Here is a 15,495-nt window from a genome sequence, read left to right on the forward strand (position 1 = left end):
GGCTTGATGTGGATGACCCTTGTCGGACATGGGAAGATATGAAGTTTTTGCTCCGACAACGATTTGTTTATTCATCTGACGCCATTAAAAAGATTGCTGCAGCTGCTACCCAAAAAGCTTTTGCTACCATGTCACTTGTTAGCTCGAAAGCAATACAAAAAGAAGATTCTCAGTTGTTCCAGAAGGTTGATGTGCCTGTTGTTCAAGCACCAGTTATACATGAGAGTGATGATTATTCTATAGCATCTGGGCTGGATTCTAGTGCTTCTCCTTGTGATACTAAATCTGAAATTAAAATTGATGATACTAATGATGTCTCAGATGGTTTGTCTATGATGGCACAGGAGGTCCAGTGTGATGGCACAATTGCTAATGTGAAAGGGCAGCGCTCTAGCATATTTGAGTCAGAATGCTCTATTAAGGATAAGGTATGCAAACTCATTATTGATGGTGGCAGTTTCACTAATGTAGTTAGCTCAGATGTTGTTCAAGCCTTATCTTTATCTACATGGCGCCTTCCTACACCTCGTTACATGCAATGGATGAATCAAAGCGGCACGCTGAAAATTACTCACAGAGCTAGAGTAAAATTTTCAATGGGAAATTATGTTGACTCTGTGGACTGCAATGTGGTGCCGATGAATGCATGTCATTTATTGTTGGGTAGACCATGGCAGTTTGATCTTGATGCTACTCATGGAGGTCGTTCCAATACTTATTCATTCATTCATAAAGGTGTGCATCATATTCTGAAGCCAATGAAGAAAAGTGATATTAAGGCCCATGTTTTTGCTGGTGCAACAAGGAAGAAATCTGGTGTATACACTACCTCAAAGTCGAGGACGACTTTGATTCAAGGGGAAGGGAATGATGTGGCATTAAGTTCTGAAATTATTGCTTGCGAGAGCTCAAGCAAGGGTCTGAACTCCATGGTTGCATCTGCTAGAACTTTTGATGATATTTCAAATGATGTCACCGACAAAGCTCAATTAGTTAATACTGAGATACATGATCCTCCTATGCAAATTGCCTCTGCTGCTGATGCATTGAAAGTGGGTGAACGAGAAAATTTATCTTTGGTTATGTCCAGCAAATATCCATTCGAGAATGAAACATTGATGGACCATGATAGTGTTTCCATTCTTGCAAGCAAGAGCTCAAAAGTGGTTGATTTTAACTCAAAGCCGAGGACGGCTTTGTTTCAAGGGGGAGAGAATGATGAGCCTATGGCTGGACAAATTAATTCAGGCAGCAACTCTTTGGATGAGAACAATGATTCAATTGTTTTCATCCAGTAATAATCTAAAAGATCGTTGTTTTATAAAGTTCGGTGCATTTTCAGAGGATGTGAATCTAATATTTCAAGGAGACAATTTTCTTAAGAAAATAGAAGCAACAAAGCAAAGGCGTTTTATCAAATCTGGTTATGTGTCTTCTCGTGAGAATATTGAGAAGCCCAGAAAATATATTTTTATTGGTCTCATGCAGGTTGAAATTATTGAGGAGACACCAAGTTGATGGATTGGGCGTGCTGCTCTGCATTGTGCGAATAAAAAGGCATTGGTAATGATGGCAGCTTAATATAGTCACTTATATTCTTGCTGGATTATTGTATTATTAGTTCCATGTAGTAATTTTCTATAGTCAGGTTTTGGTAGACGCAGCTTTAATTAGCAAGACAATTAGGGAGTCCGATTGGCCTTTTGTTTGGGTGCCTGCGCGCACCATGTATTTGAGTCAGACTGGGTCTTTTGTGTTGAGTCCATCTCGACAGTCTGATGGGCCGAGGGCTGGCCTGCGAGCCATAAAGCCAGGGTAATGACCCTTGTGTAGAGATTAGATTGGATTTTATTTGTGTCTCTCGTCTAGGGTTTCTCCTACGAACAGCGAGACGCCGTCCGATCTCATCTACCTTGCCGATTCTTCTGGATCGTGATTGGGAGCGTGATCAGGATTGTTTCCTGGGTGCGCTACTCCGGATTCTTCAGTGGATCCCCATCTTCTGATCGTGGTTCGTCATGGCCGCGGGTGGGAGATTTATCTAGAGATTGGTTTGCATCATCTATTGTAAGCCGATCCTCTAATTATTTGCTACTGTTGAGTTCGGATTTATCAAACAGAATTAGTTTGGTCTTCTGGATTGCATCTATTCTATCATTTGGCTGAGTTCTATTTACCTGAGATTGCTATTTGAGATCAATGAGATCCGACTTTGCTGGAATTATCAAATATATTGTACTGTAGCAATCTTAAATCTATACTGAAGAGTGCGGCTGCTATTTATTTAATCCCCTTTGCACTCTGGTTGGTATAGCGTGCAACAAAGGCCTTACAGTACCTGTGCTTGATTGGCCGAGATATATTTGGAAACCAACTATTGTTGCTCCTGTGGCGCCGTGTGCTATTTGTAGGATAATTGGAATATTAAACATCAGTATCTAATTATCTTGCAGCCACACTTGTTAATTATTATTGCTAGCCAAGAGCAAGATTGACGAATTTCAGAAAATTATTTTATCTTGCTGCTTGTACCGTGAAAGATCAGACACACTCCCGGACATCGTAGGCGTGTCCTTATCAGTTTTCATCCAGTAATAATCTAAAAGATCGTTGTTTTATAAAGTTCGGTGCATTTTCAGAGGATGTGAATCTAATATTTCAAGGAGACAATTTTCTTAAGAAAATAGAAGCAACAAAGCAAAGGCGTTTTATCAAATCTGGTTATGTGTCTTCTCGTGAGAATATTGAGAAGCCCAGAAAATATATTTTTATTGGTCTCATGCAGGTTGAAATTATTGAGGAGACACCAAGTTGATGGATTGGGCGTGCTGCTCTGCATTGTGCGAATAAAAAGGCATTGGTAATGATGGCAGCTTAATATAGTCACTTATATTCTTGCTGGATTATTGTATTATTAGTTCCATGTAGTAATTTTCTATAGTCAGGTTTTGGTAGACGCAGCTTTAATTAGCAAGACAATTAGGGAGTCCGATTGGCCTTTTGTTTGGGTGCCTGCGCGCACCATGTATTTGAGTCAGACTGGGTCTTTTGTGTTGAGTCCATCTCGACAGTCTGATGGGCCGAGGGCTGGCCTGCGAGCCATAAAGCCAGGGTAATGACCCTTGTGTAGAGATTAGATTGGATTTTATTTGTGTCTCTCGTCTAGGGTTTCTCCTACGAACAGCGAGACGCCGTCCGATCTCATCTACCTTGCCGATTCTTCTGGATCGTGATTGGGAGCGTGATCAGGATTGTTTCCTGGGTGCGCTACTCCGGATTCTTCAGTGGATCCCCATCTTCTGATCGTGGTTCGTCATGGCCGCGGGTGGGAGATTTATCTAGAGATTGGTTTGCATCATCTATTGTAAGCCGATCCTCTAATTATTTGCTACTGTTGAGTTCGGATTTATCAAACAGAATTAGTTTGGTCTTCTGGATTGCATCTATTCTATCATTTGGCTGAGTTCTATTTACCTGAGATTGCTATTTGAGATCAATGAGATCCGACTTTGCTGGAATTATCAAATATATTGTACTGTAGCAATCTTAAATCTATACTGAAGAGTGCGGCTGCTATTTATTTAATCCCCTTTGCACTCTGGTTGGTATAGCGTGCAACAAAGGCCTTACAGTACCTGTGCTTGATTGGCCGAGATATATTTGGAAACCAACTATTGTTGCTCCTGTGGCGCCGTGTGCTATTTGTAGGATAATTGGAATATTAAACATCAGTATCTAATTATCTTGCAGCCACACTTGTTAATTATTATTGCTAGCCAAGAGCAAGATTGACGAATTCCAAATGCTGGGGACGTGGGTTCCCGATCTTCCGTCAGGTTCTGGATAACTCTCGTTGTAGGCGGAGCGAGACACACCGATCCGGCTTCAGATCCTAAGACCCGAATCCAGCAATCTTAGCACCACAACTCCTCTGGTTATCAACCGTGTCACAACCCGGTTGACCTCGCCAAGAAGGCTAATCCCTGCAAGCGCAACGAAGAACACAAGCAAGAACTCGAAAGAACGCAGCTCAATTGAAGTGACTCTGCAGATGAAAGATTAATCTCAAGTTGGGGTCTCACAAACCGACACGGCGGCGAAACTGTTCTCGACAGAATAATCTAAGCAAAACCCAAGTAACCTAATGGTGGCTGCTGTGTATATAGAAGAGAGAGGCTAGGGGGGCGGCCAAGGGGGTGGCCGGGCAACCCTAGGGAGTACAAGGCCTTCGGGCCCAAAAACTGGCGTCGCTGCATCCAGGCAGATTCTGGTCGTCATGTTGTTTCGACGATTCCCGTCGACTCCGAGCGTATTTTGATATGGGATCAGTTGGGTTGGAAAGCTTATCTCCTTAGCTTTCCAACGATATATAGAACGCCCAAAACGAAGCCCGTATGTGGCCTGGGCGTCCGTTTTCGTGAGGCCTGCTCCTGCAGTCCGAACCGGACTCGCGAATAAATCGGACTTCAATGTGGATTGGGCTTTGAACTCTATCTTCGCTTGGGCCTTGGTCATATGCATATTGGTCATGTCCTCATCACCCTCGCCTTAGTCGACCGCAAGGTAATCAAATCCCCTGCTTCTATTAGTTAGATATGGGAAACGCAGGATAGCAATCTGACGTGCGAGAAATTAAGGGCGATGCCCTGCATTTTCCTCTGGTTTAGGCTCAAAATAATGCTAATCTCGTGGGGTGGCGGTGTGCATCTATGCTGACATGCCCATTCGTACAGTAGCAATTTGAGGCTGCTTTTAGGATTTTAGGTGCCGAATCTTTGAATCTTGTTATAACTATAAAGTTATACATCTTTTCAATAGCTATCCAACGAGTATTTATTTGGAATTTTTCGTTGAGTATAACAGAAGTTATCGCATTCTGAATGCTGTATTTCAGTTCAGTCTGAAAATTCCTGTCAATCTTTCATTTAGTTCTAGATTCCATTTTTGTGCGTCATTTTTTGAAGGCGTTCGAGTTTGAATCTTACCTTTGCACAATGGAAGATTTTATAAACCTGTTTATGATCATTCCACGGAGTATTTAAATGTTGGATTTGGTTGTGTGATTTGGGAGTTATGGATTCTTTAATTTGGGTTCCTTGCAATCTGTTTTCTGCAATTTACATGCAGACCTAGCATGTACATCTCTATTGATTCACATTTTCTCGCTAATGTGTTGGTAATTAGATTTACTTATTAGTAAAATATATACCCACCCAATAACCATTACACTGACGATGCCAACACTGTTGCTCTAGCACCAGTTCTTATAGGGATCCTAATTTCCTGGTAAGTTTCTATATATCCATATCCGTTAAATAACCAAATTCAGATTCAATTACTCTAGCAAGGTCTCTACCTTAACAATAGTACTATTACTCTTACATTATAATATTACATGACACCTCCACTCCTTTTGTGAACTAAGACAAGCCCCTTGCAGACGTTTTTTGTCTCCCTAGAATAACTATATGTACATTTTAGATTTTTATCTTAGACTATGAAGCTGATAGCTTCTATCTCAACAAATATAAAACTCCTTGCAAAGAACTCTTATATTTCGTAGTGATATGACCAGAAAGTTCTTATTTGTCCTCCTTGGTAATGTGAATCTACTAAATTTACAATTTTCATAATTCAGATCGATAATTAACTGACAACAGCAAGCACAGCCCATAGAACATAACCTCAATTATTTCTGTGGGAAAAAACTCTACAGGTTTTGAAGCATTACTGATGCGTTAAAGTCGTGCCCTTTTGGACTTTTTTTCTTCCATTCGCACTCTGTTTATTCAAAATCTGAGCAAGATCTCATGGTTGGATCTGCAAAAAAAACACACAGATTCTCCTCTACTAAAGGGTGTGCCTGGACAAGGTAACAAGAATAACCAAGCAGCTTAAGGTATTCTAAGAGGTAAGGGTCATCTTGGCCTGTCCCTTTCCTTTAGGAGGTCCCTGTACAACTGCACTAAATAAAGATTGGATATGGTTGCTGTTGACAGCCAAATTTGGCATATGCTGAGGCCGATCGGTCTGACCGGCCGGTCAGACCGGTCAGGTCTGTACAGTCCGAGTAGAATTAAGTTTTTTGTAAAGAGTCATCATGTAATCCTACTCGTGAAGGGGTACGTCTTCCCCGGCCTATAAATATAAAGGCTAAGGCCGATTGAGGTTATTCCCAATCGAATCAATACAAAAATCGCATTACTTTTATCTCTCAAACCCTAGCCTTTTCCAACCCTAGATTGATTTCTTCCTTCGTCCCGGCGGCGTTTGAAGACGTTCTGAGTAGCCTGCCGACCTCAGAGCAACCCTACGATCACGAGCTCCGATGGGGTCCCTCCCGAGCTCGCTGTTCTAGGTTTCCAGCGAGTCCCTGCCTACACCGGTCATACCGGTCGGCGGTACCGGTCAGACCGGTCCGCCCATTGTTTTGCGGGTGTTGATCGTTTTGACGATCGTTCGCGCGTTCTAGCGCATTCGAGTGTGTTGGCGTGATTCTGTGTCAACATACTTTTTGGCGACTCCGCTGGGGAAAGATTAATCTGGTTTTAAAACCGATCTGATCTACTCCCTGAAGAAGATGGGCTCTTCAGAAATCAACAAGGAGAACACCATCACGGCTACCATGGAGGAGCTCACTGAGGAGGAACGCAAGGCCTACCTTCTTGTGGAGGAGCACGTCAAGGCACAATTCTTGAAAGGCTTCAAGAAGGATCGTGGTGGCCTCGTCAAAAGGGTGGAGGAGTTCGTGCTGCCGTCTCTCAAGCTTAACCAGGATAAGATTGAAGAGATCCCCAATGTAAGCCTTTCTCCATCTGATATGTTTGATAGGATGTCATCTTTAATGGATCAGAAGATTATTGCTGCACAAGCTGCCACAGGTGACATGTTAGTTAAATTGAGTAGTGATGTTGATGCGCTTAAAGGTAAACAACTTATGTCAGATCCTAACTCATTAGATCCGAGTTCGGCTACCCCTGAGTTCACATCTGAACCACTCTATGGTATGCCGCCGAACTCATTTTCAGGGCAAACCCCGCCACCATCGACCGTGCACACAGCACCGGTCGGACCGGTCCCACAGACCGGTCAGGCTGGTACGACCGGTCAGACCGGTTACCAGACCGGTCAGACCGGTTACTCAGTGCCGTCGCCGACGCCTCTCGAGACAATTCCAGGTTCGGCTGCCCCTAGCCGAACTAATGAATTGTCACTTTATACACCGCCCCTCACTATTGCTGTAGCAGGAGTATCACAGGGATCTGGACCTAATCAAAGACCGATCCCAACTTCGTTACAGAAGATGGCGCATGGAAATCCTAATGCACATCGGTTTTCTGAGTTCTATACCAGCCAGCACTATCAAACTGATCTTCTTAAGTTCAAAGAGGATCTGGCAAATGCGATTAAGAATAAGCTTGGGGTGGATATGGGTACTACACGTTTATATCAAAAACCTTATCCCGTTGAGTTTGATTTCACACATTTTCCTGCTGGTTGGCGTATTCCTGAGTTTACTAAATTTAATGGTGATGATTCTCGTACAACTTGGGAACACATTAGTCAATATGTATTGCAGTTAGGGGAAGTTGGTTTTAATGATGCTTTATGTGTGCGTTTATTTTCTTTATCTTTGACTGGAACAGCTTTCTCTTGGTTTTCTTCACTTGCTCCTAACTCTATTCGCAATTGGGCTCAATTGGAGCGTAAATTTCATGATCACTTCTTTAGTGGGGAAACCAAAGCGAAATTGTTGGATTTAACATCGATTAGGCAAGGACGTGATGAATCTTTTTCGGATTATTTCAAAAGATTTAAAGAGATTAAAAATCGGTGTTTTAGTTTGACAATTTCCGAAAAAGATTTGGCGGATTTGGCATTTAATGGTTTACGTTCTTATTTGAAAGAGAAACTTGAGGGCTTTGAATATCATACCGTGAATTTCTTGCAAGTCAAAGTCATGGGTTTAGAATTTAAACTTAAAAATGCCAAAGATACTTTCAAGCCTCATCGGTCCAACACACACATTCTTAATCATGATTCGGATGGTTCGGACGATGATAGTAAGGAAGTATATAGCGCCGAATTTGTTTGGCCATCAAAGGCCATACCCGGTTCGGTTCCGTCTCGCAAGCCGATTCAAAAGAATCGGCAGGAGCCGAAGTGTACTTTTGATGTTTCTAAGTGTGATTGGATTTTTGATGAATTGCTTAAGAATTGTAACATCCAATTATCGCATGCTATTCCATCTCCCGACGAGCTTAAACGACATACATATTATAAGTGGCATAACTCTACATCTCATGCTACTAATGATTGTAATATTTTTCGTCGACAGGTACAATCGGCCATTAATGAAGAACGATTGGTACTTTCTGAGATGCAGATTGACAAAGCTCCTTTCCCTGTTCATACGCTGGAATTGAACAATTCAAAGGTGCTCATTCGGCCGGAACAAGCCGAAGGAGCCAAGGGAAAGCATGTTGTCATCGGTGATCCGAGACCGATGAACACAAGTGACAAGATCCTTGCCCGAGAAGTTATCAAAGAGAAAACTGATGATGGCAAGAGTACTCTGAAGATCATTTTCAAGAATCCCAGACTCGGGGGGCAAGGGAGCTCTCCACCAGAAAATCGGTCTGCTGATCAGGCACGACCGGTCAGACCGGTTCATCCAACCGGTTAGACTGCCCGGGTGACCGTCCCCGGACTTTCAAGCCAAAACGTCCGGAAGTGGGTACTTGGAAGACCAACGAAGTGAAGGTGCAGGGAAGAACTGCCAATCAGAAGCCCACCTTCAACCAGTTGTTGAACAAGTACACAAAGGTCGTTCAAAATGATCGGCCACTAAAAAAGAGACCTCGTTCACCGCTGCGCCAAGATCGTCCAGCATCCCCAAGGAGGGAGTCTAGCAGGCGCAGAGGTGATGTTGTTACATTATATCCTCCTCAGAAGATGTATGCTACCATGCCATGGATGCCACCAGCTTCAAATGCAACGAATCCGGCATGGGAACATGGGGGGATATGGATGCAGTGTTTCCCGATGCCTTATCCTCCACATTATCAAGGGGAAAGCTCCAAGGTACCAGTACATGACCGATTGGGACCGCGCCAATCTGGTCCTGTGCAGCAGGTTGCACCGGTCAGACCGGTCCATGCCGACCGGTCAGACCGGTCTCATCAGAGGCCGGGTCGAGCTCCTGTTCCGAGGTTTGAATATCGCGTCAAAGAAAAGAGAGAGGAGCAGAAGACTGTGACTGGCTCATAGAAGCTTGAAGCCGATTTTGTGGTTCAAATCGGTGAAATCAAAGTGCCCATAAGAGATACGGGCAAGAGACCGATGGATGTAGATACATCGGTTGGTGTTCCTTCACAAAAAGCCGGTCATGGCCAATGATCATGAGGCCGGTAGCAGCAGGGGTGCAGCGGATAAGTACCATCAGCCTAGATGGTGCCCTTCGGGATTAACTCATACGCAAAAAAGGAAATTGCAGCGCCTCCGCAACAAAGAAAAAAAGGAACAGGAGAAGGAGAAGATGAGGGATGAGGAATTCAACAGATACAGGCCTATGTTCCCTCAGGGCAAGGCGTGGAAGGCTAAGACAGCCGATCAGCCAGACAGACCGGTCGGACCGCCGCAACCGACCGGTCAGACCGGTTGAGCCCAGTACAGAGGCAACAGCCGAATCGGCGCCGCCTGTTTTGGTTTCTTCTGTTGATGAAGCCTCAGCAGTTCCTCCGACATCAGAAGACGAAGAGTTGGTAGACTACGAAGCGTCTCCAGAGCACACCAATATGGAGATCAATGTGGTGCACTTATCTTCGGATTACTTCATGGTTCCGGAGGAGGATTTGGCTCATCTTCAGTTCGGGCCCCGTGAAGTTGTGTTCCAGAAGCCAAGCGAGAAAGATAATCATCTGAAGGCTCTTTATGTGAGGGGACACATCAACGGGAAGCCGGTGACTCGCATGCTAATAGATGGTGGGGCCATTGTAAATCTTATGCCCTATTCGCTGTACAAGAAGTTCGGTGGCCAAGACGAAGACTTGATCAAGATGAACATGACCGTCAGTGGTGTTGGAGGGAGCGAGCCCCTTAGTGCCAAAGGAGTTGCTTCCATGGAGCTCACCATTGTAAGTAAGACGCTTGCTACAGCTTTCTTCGTCGCGGAAGTGCAAGGTAATTACAATTTGATTCTTGGGAGGGATTGGATTCATGCAAATTAGTGTGTTCCTTCTACCTTGTATCAGTTTCTTGTTCAGTGGATCGGTGATGAGGTTGAGATTGTCCATGGGGACACTTCATCCTTTGTTGCTTTAGCCGATTCGGATTCCATTAGTGCACACGACAACGTCAAGTGTTTATCAGGCGTGGATCTATCCGATTATGATTTGATCAGTTGCACTAAGGATGGTTTTGTTTCTGCTGTGTTAAAGCCGATGAATGATCGGCTAAATCATTTAATGTAAATCAGATGAGTACAACAGAAATTCCAGTGCCGACCGGTCAGACCGGTCCTGTCCTGTTCGGCGCACAGGGCCTACCGGTCAGACCGGATACCCCGACCGGTCAGACCGGTCCAACGCAGAATGGCTGCAGCAGAGGCTAGATCAATATCGGGTGCGTACGAACGATATGTGTGAAGCCATTGAATATTCTGGTGATCTAGATAAGTTGGGCCAAGGGTTTACATCGGCTGATCCTTTAGAGAAGGTAGATATTGGTGATGGAACTATTCCTAGGCCGACTTTTGTAAAAAAAAAATTATCGGCTGAATATAAAGCCGATTTGGTTAATTTATTAAAGGAATATGTTGATTGTTTTGCTTGGGAGTATCATGAAATGCCAGGTTTGAGTGGTGATCTTGTTGAGCATCGTTTACCAATTAAAGCCGGTTTTAGACCTTATAAACAACCGGTTAGGCATTTCAATCCCATTATTTATGACCGAATTAAAACTGAAATTAACCGTTTGCTTGATGCTGGATTTATTCGGTCTTGTCGTTATGCTGATTGGATCTCTAATATTGTGCCCGTTGAGAAAAAAAATTCGGGGAAAATTAGAGTATGCATTGATTTTAGAGATCTTAATAAAGCTACTCCCAAGGATGAATATCCTATGCCTATAGCCGATATGTTGATCAACGAAGCTTCCGGACATCGTGTCATTAGTTTTCTTGATGGTAACGCCGGTTACAATCAAATATTCATGGCCGAAGAAGATGTATCTAAAACGGCCTTTAGATGTCCGGGATTTGTCGGCTTATTTGAGTGGGTGGTTATGACTTTCGGTTTGAAAAATGCGGGTGCTACTTATCAAAGAGCTATGAATTTAATCTTCCATGATTTGATTGGTGTCATCTTGGAAGTGTATATTGATGATATTGTCATTAAATCGGCCGGTTTAGATCATCATTTAGCCGATTTAAGAATTGCTCTTGAAAGGATGCGCCGGTATGGTTTAAAGATGAATCCACTCAAATGTGCTTTTGGTGTATCGGCTGGAAAGTTTCTTGGCTTCATTATTCATGAGAAGGGAATAGAGATTGATCCTAAGAGAGTTGAAGCCATGAAGAAGGTTGAGACCCCTACATGCAAGAAAGATTTACAGAAGTTTTTGGGCAAGGTAAATTTCTTGAGAAGATTTATATCTAACTTGTCCGGGAAGATTGATGCTTTTACTCCTATTCTTCGGTTAAGAGATGAAACCGAATTTACTTGAGGGGCAAAACAGCAAAAAGCATTTGAGAATATCAAGATTTATTTGTCTTCACCACCTGTACTCAAAGCACCTAAGAGAGGAGTGCCTTTCAGACTTTATGTGGCTGCTGAAGACAAGGTTATTGGGGCTGTTTTGACTCAAGAGACCGAAGGGAAGGAATATATTATTACATATTTAAGCCGATGACTTATTGATGCAGAGACGAGGTATACATTTATTGAGAAGTTATGTTTGTCTCTTTATTATGCTTGTACCAAATTGAGACATTATCTATTATCTAGTACTTGCATAGTAGTATGTCAAACCGATGTGATCAAACATATGTTACAGAAACCGATTTTGAGTGGTAGAATCGGTAAGTGGGCTTTTGCTTTGGTTAAGTATGATTTGGCTTGTGAATCTTTAAAATCTATGAGAGGCCAAATTGTAGCGGATTTTATTGTTGAGCATCGGATTAATGACAAGCATGATTTAGAAGTCGGCTATATTACTTGCACACCGTGGAAGTTATACTTTGATGGATCGGTTTGTAATGATGGTCAAGGGATTGGTGATGTTCTTATTTCTCCGAATGGTGCTGTTTTTGAATTTTCAAACCGATTGGAAGAAGAATGCACAAATAACCAAGTTGAATATGAGGCTCTTCTATTTGGCTTGGAATTCTTGCAATCCATGGGCGTGAAGCATGTTGAAGCCTTTGGAGATTCTCTTCTGGTGGTGCAGCAAGTATCTAAGGTATGCCAGTGTTATAATGGTTCTCTAAATGCATATCTTCATAAATGCCTTGATATTATTTCCTCCTTCGATGAATTTATTATTAAACATATACAGAGGGAAGAAAATGAAAAGGCAAATGCTCTGGCTCAGCAAGCATCTGGTTATAATGTTACGAAAAAATATTTCAACATTCGCAAGCCGATGCAACGAAAGTCGAGTTTCTGGTTCTGGATACACCGGTCCGACCGGTCGGCGATACCGGTCTGACCGCCCAGACCGGTCTGACCGGTCCAGAGACCGGTCTGACCGGTGATGCAGCTGTTAGTTCTGATTCGGCCAAAAAAGATGATTCAATCGTCTTGGCCGAAGCCCAGGATTGCAGGGTTCCTCTTATGTCGTATTTGAGAGATCCTGGTCATGGCGCAGAGAGAAATATTCGGCGTTTGGCTTTCAAGTATGTTTTAATTGACGATGAACTTTATCGTCGAACTGCCGAAAATTTGCTCCTCAAATGTTTAGACTCGGATCAGGCCCGGATTGCTATGGGTGAGGTTTATGAAGGTATTTGTGGTACTCATCAATCGGCTCCTAAGATGAAGTGGTTACTTAGAAGAGCCGGTTTTTATTGGCCCACCATGCTATCCGATTGTTTCAAGTACTATAAAGGATGTGAAGAATGTCAGCGGTTTGGTGATTTGCAATTGGTGCCTGCTGCGTTGATGCATTCTATTATTAAACCATGGTCGTTCCTAGGTTGGGGGTTGGATTTCATTGGGCAAATTAATCCTCCATCTTCAAAGGGACATCGCTTCGTGTTGGTTGCTACGGATTATTTCACTAAATGGACCGAAGCGATTCCTTTGAAGAATATGACGCATAAAGAGGTAATTGAGTTTATTACTGAGCATATTATTCACAGATTCGGCATTCCACAAACTTTGACAACAGATCAAGGTACTTCATTTATATCAAAAGAGGTGCGTGCCTCTGCCGAATCTTACAAGATTAAATTGCTCAATTCCTCTCCATACTATGCTCAGGCCAATGGGCAGGCCGAGTCTAGTAATAAGATTTTGATCAAACTTGTCAAGAAGAAGATAGAAGAAAATCATAGGAGGTGGCATGAAGTGTTATCCGAAGCATTATGGGCTCATCGTATATCTAGACATGGTGCTACTAAGGTTACTCCTTTTGAGCTTGTGTATGGTAGAGGCCGTTTTACCCGTTGAGGTGAATCTGGACACATATAGATTAGCAAAACAAAATGACCTCTCCGCTGTTGATTATCATGATATGATGATGGATAATATTGATGAGGTGACCGACAAGCATTTGAAGGCTTTGAAGGAAATTGAGAAGGACAAGCTTCGGGTAGCTAGAGCCTACAACAAAAAGGTAAAATTTAAATCTTTTCAGGTTGGAGATCTAGTTTGGAAGACAATTTTGCCTCTTGGGATGAAAAGCAACAAGTTTGGAAAATGGCCGCCATGTTGGGAGGGTCCCTACAAGATTATCAAGGTTATCTCCGGTAATTCATATATGATGGAGACGGTGCAAGGTGAGCGTCTACCTAGAGCTATCAACGGGAGGTACTTGAAGAAATTTTATCCTAGCATATGGCAAAGTGCATGAAGACAAAGACGGCCGGTATTATATATCGCCCTTAGTTTTGTTTTAGGACTTGTATGCTCTGTGTAAAACATGTACATCAGGATAGTTCTTACTTTTTGGCTTGTGAAACTCACCAATGAGGCCGACCGGTCTGACCGGTCGGGCCAGCCGGTCAGACCGGTCAGGTCTGTACAGTCCGAGTAGAATTAGGTTTTTTTGTAAAGAGTCCTCATGTAATTCTACTCATGAAGGGGTACGTCTTCCCCGGCCTATAAATATAAAGGCTAAGGCCGATTGAGGTTATTCCCAATCGAATCAATACAAAAATCGCATTATATTTATCTCTCAAACCCTAGCTTTTTCCAACCCTAGATTGCTTTCTTCCTTCGTCCCGGCGGTGTTTAACGATGTTCTCAGTGGCCTGCCGACCTCAGAGCAACCCTACGATCATGACTCATGAGCTCCGATGGGTTCCCTCCCGAGCTCGCTGTTCTAGGTTTCCAGCGAGTCCCTGCCTGCACCGGTCAGATCGGTCGGCGGTACCGGTCAGACCGGTCCGCCCAGGGTTTCACGGGTGTTGATCGTTTTGACGATCGTTCGCGCGTTCTAGCGCATTCGAGTGTGTTGGCGCGATTCTGTGTCAACAGTTGCCCTTTTCAATTTAGAAATCAATGTACGGTTCGTTCTTCACTGGATTCAATACAACTGCCTCTTACGTTTGAATTTATTGGATATGTGTAGCTGCTCTTAATTTAATTGCACTGCTTATGTGTCCCTTTCATTACAAATATTGTTCTCACATGGATGGCTTGCTACAATATTGCTTACAATGTTTGCTACTTAAACACAGTTGTGGCTTGCAGGTCGTCCACGTTGGTCAAAAAAAATTGCATCGGTCCATGCTTGAAGATCTAACTTCATTTGATTGCTGTGCATTTTCTTAGTTAGTACTCCACCTCTATTATGCTTCCTCATATACTCTTGTGTCTCTATTGATCTAATGAAAGTCTGCAGATTCATGTATTGGTTGATTCGCCTTTCATGGATAAGTCTAATTTTTGGTATATATTGCCATGTCTGAACTTTATTGGTCTTTTTTTTATTATGCATGTTCTTCCATGTAAAAGCAAATTTGATTTGTTTACAGCTTTACTGTGATTGGACTATGAGGCTTCTTATGGTTGGCTGGCTTTTGTTCTGCATATTGATAGCATCATATCTACATGGCTAGCTATTGAGAATAACTCTTGCAGGCCATTGAAATCAGACTTCCTTATCAGTTTGATGGGGTGTCATCGAATCCAGATGATTTAGTAATTGTCATAGGCAAGTAGCATCTTTACCTTTCCCTAATAATTATTCAATAATGATCTTCTTTTACCTTCTGTTTGCCCTATAGTGTATCATTTATGATGCGTCACAGTGACAATCTGCCATTCAGAT

The 15,495-nt window shown here is 42.9% G+C and overlaps 1 protein-coding gene and 1 long non-coding RNA gene across 2 annotated transcripts in view; one reads left to right on the forward strand and one right to left on the reverse strand.

Moving 5' to 3' along the window:
* LOC120704120 (putative anthocyanidin reductase) overlaps positions 1 to 15,495 on the reverse strand; it is a 74,854-nt gene that overhangs the window by 21,874 nt on the left and 37,485 nt on the right. The gene's annotated exons all lie outside the window — the stretch shown is intronic.
* LOC120704124 lies at positions 4,539 to 15,378 on the forward strand. The gene is made up of 3 exons (XR_005687459.1): positions 4,539 to 4,563; positions 5,840 to 5,911; positions 14,916 to 15,378. It is a non-coding gene; the product is annotated as an uncharacterized LOC120704124 (long non-coding RNA).

The sequence above is a fragment of the Panicum virgatum genome, chromosome 4K, assembly GCF_016808335.1.
Source record: "Panicum virgatum strain AP13 chromosome 4K, P.virgatum_v5, whole genome shotgun sequence".
NCBI lineage: Eukaryota > Viridiplantae > Streptophyta > Magnoliopsida > Poales > Poaceae > Panicum > Panicum virgatum.